The sequence below is a fragment of the Arachis duranensis genome, chromosome 5 (genome assembly GCF_000817695.3).
Source record: "Arachis duranensis cultivar V14167 chromosome 5, aradu.V14167.gnm2.J7QH, whole genome shotgun sequence".
In the NCBI taxonomy this organism is placed as follows: Eukaryota; Viridiplantae; Streptophyta; class Magnoliopsida; order Fabales; family Fabaceae; genus Arachis; species Arachis duranensis.
Genome location: NC_029776.3, coordinates 49,456,943 through 49,463,028, shown reverse-complemented (window position 1 = coordinate 49,463,028; position 6,086 = coordinate 49,456,943).

The following is a 6,086-nucleotide window of genomic DNA, read 5'->3' as shown; positions in this document are numbered from 1 at the left end:
GAAGATCAATGCAAACCTCATCAAGGAATTTTACGCAAATGTGGTAAGAGAAGACAAAATCAGGGACCCAACCTTCAAAAGCTATGTAAGAGGAAAGGAGGTGGACTTCAGCCCAAGTGCTATAATGAGAACTCTTCACCTGAAAGCACCACACTTTGATGAGCCCAGTTATCATACAAGGATAAATAAAAGCCAAGACAATGACGAGCTCACTGAGATCGTGGGTGACATTTGTGTTATAGTAGCTGACTGGGAGAGGTATAAAGATGGGAAACCCAGGTTCATCAAGAGGGGAGACCTTAGCCTAGAAGCCAAAGGCTGGTTTGAACTCGTAAGGAGGTCTATTCTCCCAGCTACAAATAATTCAGAGGTGAATATTAATCGGGCAACTATGGTACATTGCTTAGTACAAGGTGGAGAAATCAACGTGCATGAACTTATAGCTGAAGGAATTCAAGAGTCAGCCGAGAAGCTTGAATCAGGTGCCAGACTTTGGTACCTGATGTTAGGATTTTTGCCAGTAAAGAATTTCATAAAAACAGTCACGTTGTAGGTATAGTCTCTAAACCGACAAAAATCCCTTCGTACAAACGTTTTGGTTGTCACAAGTAACAAACCCCTTTAAAATTGATAACCGAGTATTTAAACCTCGGGTCGTCTTCTCAAGGAATTGCAGGGAGGTATGTTCTTATTATTGCCTATGAAAAAGGTAAAATTGGGGTTTTGGAAGTAAGGTGGGAATATATTATATGACAAGTAAAATAAAATAATAATAGCTGTAAAATAAACCTTTGGCAAGGTATAAGAACTGGAGGTCCTTTCGTAGTTATCCTTATCAATTGTGATGGGAATTGGATTTTTCTCCCACTTTGTTAACCTCTAACTATGAAAGTAAGTTAAGTGGATGAATTCCAATTTTCAATCAACAATGAGTTTAATAACTCTAGAGTCACCAATTATTTAACCAAAGCCAAAAGGAAAGAAAATTGAAACTGCTGGAATAAAAATGCCTTCAGATGGGAAGCAATAATTATGTAAATAAAAGAAAGTAATACTAAACTGAAATACCTCAAATTATAATAAATAGAACATTCAAATCTTAACATGAAAAGTTCATAAGCCAATTGGGCAACATAAATCAAATACAAATAAAAGTATTAGAGTAAATAAAAATAAAAGAGAAACATAAATAGGAACATTGAACCTGGATCGAGAGTCACTCTTAAAAACTAAGAGAAGTCCTAAATCCTAATCCTAAGAGAGAGGAGAGAACCTCTCTCTCTAAAAACTACATCTAAAACATGAAAAGTGAATTATGAGAGGATGATTATGAATACATGCATTCTCCCACTTTATAGCCTCTAATCTGTGTTCTCTGGGCCAAAAACTGGGTTAGAAATAGCCCAGAAATTACTTCCAGCGCTTTCTGGTCCGTACAGGTCGCGGAAAAATGACGCGGCCGCGTCGTTCACGCGACCGCGCGGATTGGTTGTTGGCTAGGTAACGTGTCCGCGTGACCCACGCGTTCGCGTCGCCTGGCATCGAGACAACTATGGCAAATTATATATCAAATCGAAGCCCCGGACGTTAGCTTTCTAACCCAACTGGAACCGCGTCGTTTGGACCTCTTTAGCTAAAGTTATAGCCGTTTGAGTGCGAAGAGGTCAGGCTGGACAGCTTAGCAGTTTTTCCAACTTCTTGCATTCCTTCCACTTTGCATGCTTCCTTTCCATCCTCTACGCCATTCTTGCCCTGTAATCTCTGAAATCACTTAACACACATATCAAGGCATCTAATGGTGATAAGAGAGGATTAGTAATAGGCAAATATAAGTCCAAAGAAGCATGTTTTCAATCAAAGCACATAATTAGGAAGGGAAATGTAAAACATGCAAATAGTATGAATAAGTGGGTAAAGAGTTGATAAAATCCACTCAATTGAGTACAAGATAAATCGTAAAATATGGCACTCTAATCTCTCAAGTGTATAGGGTTAATCACTCTACTCTTCTCTAATCATACTTTCTAAACCTTGTTCTTCATCTAACCAATCAATAATTATTTAGCATACCAATGCAAACATCATGAGGTCTTTTGTTAAGGTTGTAATGGGGCCAAGGTAGAGGTAAGGGTATATATAAGGCTAAGTGAGCTATTAAAGTGAATCCTTGATTAGTCCAAGATATCACCTAACACATACATACTTTATAAAATTTAAAATGTTTTACCTAGCTACCCAAATTTTTCCACTTTTTGTATTACATGCTCATGTATCAAACTTATTTTGTTGAATTTTGTCCCATGTGCATTGATTCTTTTTATTTTGTATTTTGGGGTAATATTATTTTTCTTCTTCTTTTGTATCCCCTTATTTAATTACTTAATATTTTTTTTTCAATGCACATGGTAATTTAATTATTTTGATTTCACATGAGCATGCTTCCCAAATTTTCAAATAACTTATTCAATTTAATTCCCTACTTTTTTCATATCATCCCATGTTCCCATAAAATTCCCCACACTTAAATTATACACAATATCTATCTTAAGCTAACCAAGGATTCAACTTGGGATTTTTATTTTGTTTTTCTGCTTAAGGCTAGTACTATGGTTATAAAACAAGAGGTGATTAAAAAGCTCAAGGGGGCTAACAAGAATGGCATAAAAGGTAGGTTTATTAGCTCAAGGGGGCTAACAAGGATGATGTAAAAGGTAGGTTAATTTTGGGATAAGTGAGCTAGAATCAAACAATGGCCTCAATCATATGCAAGCATGCAAATATATTAAATATTGGACATATAGAATGGAACAAAATAAAGATTACAATCATAGAGAAGTGAACACACAAGAATAAAAATTTATGGTTAAATAATGTAACCATGTAATTAAGCTCAAATCTCACAGGTTGTGTGTTCTTTGGCTCAAAAACCATGTTTCAATTACAACTTCAAACAAATTTTTAACACAAAAATTTTCAATTTAAATTAGTGAAATTTTTTAAAAATAGGGTCTTAAAAGAAATTTATTATTTTAACCAAGCAGTAACTAAATGCAAAAATAAAATAAACATGAAATTAAATATGCAAATGCAACAATTAACAAAGAAAATAAAATATTGGTGTTTGAGACAGGAAAGTACTAACCCATGGAGATCGGTATCGACCTCCCCACACTTAAAGATTGCACCGTCCTCGGTGCATGCTGAGATGTGCAGGTGGACGGGTTGCTCCAACTGATGCTTTTCTCATCAAGGAATGTGCGTAGGAACTTGTTTGTCTCTCCCATGTTAACGTCTTCCGGTTTCTTCCTGATGGCCATCCTGAAAGAAAAAGGGAAGGAAAGTAACCCAAAGGAAAGATAGAAAACAAATAAAACAGGGGTTGGTTAATGCCAAAAATAAGGGTATCAATTACATGGTAGCTACAACATGCAAGTGAGAAAATAATAGAAGGACATGGCAAATCAAGAGTGCAAAAAGTTTCAACACTAGGGAAGAGAGTGTGGGTAAGGAGAGATAATATAAATTCATGTCAATGCAAAAGTAATATAGGTATAAAAGATTGGCATTGATTTAAATAATATTACTCAATCAGAATTAAACAAGTCATGAAGCACCAAGAAAATACCAGAAAAGATGTAACAGTTGAATAAGAATATTTGAACACTAATAATAACTTTTAGAAAAATAAAATATGCCATGAATGAAAGTATGCAAATAAATTAAATAAAATAAAATGAAAGTGAAAAAGAATGAGAAGTAGAAAAAGAAAGTGAGAAAGGAGAGAGAAGGAAGAAATTAGGATTAGAAAAGAGAAGATAAGAAAATTGGCACTAATCCGGATAGGTTGTGCGACGCTGGCGACGCGGTCGCGTGTGTGACGCGGTCGCGTGGTGTGCGATAAGGTTGGGTGACGCGGACGCGTGGGGCACGCGATCGCGTGACTCGATTTGTGCTAGTGGCGCGAGTGCAGCCTCGCGCTCGCACAACTCTCTGTTCAAACTCTTATTAGTGCCAAATTTTAAGTGACGCGATCGCATGGGGCATGCGATCGCGTGAGTGGGCTTTAAAGGAATATGACACGGTAGCGTGGGTCACGCGGCCGCGTGGGAAGGATTATGCGTTCAGCACCAATCCAGCACCACTCTCGCACAACTTTTGGGTGTGCACCACTTTGACGTCGAAATCTAGGTCACGCGGCCGAGTGGGTCACGCGGTCGCGTGGAAGGCCATTATTCCCATGCGACGCAGACGCGTCAGCGACGTGGTCGCGTGGGTTGATTTGTGCCATTGGCACGCCTCCAGCCACGCTCCAGCATGACTCTCTGTTCGTTTTTATTTTTCTCTTCTCTCCTTGCGACGCGGACGCGTTGTTGATGCGGTCACGTCGCGTGGCATCTTTTTTTTTATGCAAAATGCAGAATGCAATGCTTAATGTGAATGCTATGCATGATTCCAGGTTCAATAAAATAAAATAAAATTCAAAAACAAGGAAAACTAAATAATATTAAAATTTGCAAAATGAACGATCATACCATGGTGGGTTGTCTCCTACCTAGCACTTTTAGTTATAGTCCTTAAGTTGGACATTTGATGAGCTTCCTGTTATGGTGGTTTATGCTTGTACTGATCTAGGAATCCCCACCAATGTTTGTACTTCCAATAGCCTCTGGGATCTCAAACAAGGCACAGAAAGCCTTCAAGCAAGTTAAAGCAAGTGACAAGGCCCCAAGAGTGGTGATTGGTAGAATGGATTCCAGGGTCCCAGACCTTGCCCTTGCACCTGTCTGAATCCATGATAGGATGCTTACGGCGCAGAGTCGTCAAAAGAGTTACGCCGATCAGAGGCGAAAGCCCTTAGAATTTGATGAAGGAGATCATGTTTTCCTTAAGGTTACTCCGACCACGGGAGTAGGTAGGGCGATTAAGGCAAGGAAGTTGAATCCTCGATACATTGGTCCATTTCAGATTCTGGAGAGGATTGGACCGGTGGCGTATCGGATGGCTCTACCACCTCATCTTTCGAACCTGCACGACGGGTTTCACGTGTCGCAGCTTCAGAAGTACACCCCTGATGCTGGCCATGTGTTAGAACCTGAGTCGGTTCAGTTAAGGGAAGATTTGACGCTTCCAGTGGCTCCGGTCAGAATTGATGATACTAGTATCAAACGGTTGCGTGGAAAGAAGGTTTCATTGGTCAAAGTGACATGGAGTCGAGGCGAGAGTCGAGGCGGTGTTGAGGAACACACTTGGGAACTTGAGTCGGAGATGCGAACGGATTATCCGCATTTATTCTCAGGTAATTGTATTTGAATTTTGTGGGCAAAATTCCCAATTAGGTGGGTAGAATGTAAAACCCGGTTAATTAACGGCTAATTAACCCATAAATGAGAATTTATTCTAGAAAACCCAAAATGTGATTTTTATGGCTAAATGTGATAGAGGAGACCGAGACAAGAATTTTGGTACCAATTTTATAGAATTCGGACCAAGATTGGACCGAACGGGCCAAACCGGGCCAATTAGACCCAAAGTGGGCCCTTGGCCCAACATAACTTAACCAAAACCCTAGTTTTCAGTACTCTCTCTCCTCATTTGTTACACACACAAGCTGAAATTAGAGAGAAAGGGAGGAAGAACACTCTCTCAAGTTCTCTCCCTTGGTTGATCTTCAAACCACCATAACTTTTGATCTAGAGCTCTGATTGCCGCTCCGTTTACGGCCACGCGTTCGCCGCGGAGAGCTCTACAAAACCCATACAACCAATCTTGAGGTAAGCCACGTGTTGCTGTTCGAAATCTCAGCCCTTATTTTCGAGTTTCATGGGTGAAATGTTGAGATTTTGGGTTCTTTGATGTTATAGGACCCAACTCTCTTGAAGGAGAAGGTTAATCTTGTCTCTTTGGACCTTTGGTGTGGTAAGATTCTCAACCCTAGTGTATTTTGTTGTTCTATGATGTTTGGGTATTGAGATGTTGTATATGGGTATGATGGTTGTGGCTTAGGTTGTGTATGTGTGAATATTGGAGCTTGATTGGTTACTTTGAAAAGCTTGAAAAGGAATTTGGTGGTGAAAAATCTGTTCTTG